Below are 1292 nucleotides of genomic sequence, written 5' to 3' on the forward strand. Positions count from 1 at the left end.
TTTTTTTTTTTTTTTTTTATTTTTTTTGTATATTTAATTTTTTTGTTAAACATTATTATAAACTTCTTCTTTTTAATCAGAATGCAGACAATTACTATAGGTCAGGGATCCTCAAATCTGGCCCATGAGATCCTGCACAGTTTAGCTCTAACCCTAATCAGACACACCTGAGCATGCTAATCAATGTCCTCAGGATCATTAGAAAATCACAGGTAGGTGAGTTTGATCAGGGTTGGAGCTAAACTGTTTGTTTCAGTTTTAATATTATATATATGTCACAAATCGGTCAGGCTCATCACCCACAGCGCACCTCCCTCACTCGAGCATTAATCACCAGCACCTGCTCACAATCCAATCATTTAATCACCAGCACCTGATCTCTTTCACTCACCACCACATAAAAGCACACACCTCAGTTCACCCCATTGTCCGATCTTGCAGTTGCACAGCGGAAAGCTCCCTGTTTCAAGTTACCTGCATTGGCTCTTCTAACTTACCTCTCTACCTACCTCTTTGTTAGCATGAACCTCCTAGAGGTCGTGTTCCTCCTGTGTGTCTCCAGCGATTTCCCTTTCCAAGTCCTCCTCTCCTACGTCTCTCCCGCGGTGTGTGCATCTATTCCTCCATCCTGGTCACCCCACTGTCTGCATGGAGAAAATATCAAGTCCAGCCATTGAAACCATACTCAACGCCTCCTCTGGATTCACTCACCTGATCATTTATTGTTGCATTTAGCAGATTAGAGCTGGGTGATGATTTAAATTTTGCAAAGATATGAGCAATCAAGCAGTTGAAATTTGCTATACAGTAGCCACTTATAGTCCTAAGTGAGTGTGTTGCATGTATGCAGATCACTTCTTGGCCTTTTGGCTAAGATCAAGTGTAGTATCTGTTCTTAGTAAACTTGGCTATAATAAAATTTATATTTTGCAAAAGAAGAAAAAAATCTAGGTTTAGATTTGCGATATAGTATATATAGTTATGTGAAACATTTACGTAGTTTCCCTGAACATTTTGAAATTCTGTCTATACCACGAACAATGCAATAATAATGCAGAGCAGTTTGTGTCATTCCATCCACCATGACAATTTCTGGACCTGCATCTCTGTTTCTTGGCACAGAAGCTGAAGGGCGGGGAAGGAGAGCTGGCACCTGATTCTGGTTCGAAAGTAAAGGACTTCAGCGGCTTTCTATTACTATGGGTAATGTAAGATACCAGGCTAATAAAATGTACGAGCTGTCAGCACCAACCAGGAGTCATGGGAAATGTAGCCTAAAGTGCTTTCTAGAA

General features: G+C 40.5%; 1 non-coding gene across 1 annotated transcript; it reads left to right on the plus strand.

Annotated features, from left to right (window-relative positions):
* Window positions 1-850: 850 nt before the first annotated feature.
* Window positions 851-1037, plus strand: LOC122144647. The gene has a single exon (XR_006159804.1). It is a non-coding gene; the product is annotated as a U2 spliceosomal RNA (small nuclear RNA).
* Window positions 1038-1292: the final 255 nt, after the last annotated feature.

Source organism: Cyprinus carpio, unplaced genomic scaffold (genome assembly GCF_018340385.1).
Source record: "Cyprinus carpio isolate SPL01 unplaced genomic scaffold, ASM1834038v1 S000006746, whole genome shotgun sequence".
Classification (NCBI taxonomy): Eukaryota; Metazoa; Chordata; class Actinopteri; order Cypriniformes; family Cyprinidae; genus Cyprinus; species Cyprinus carpio.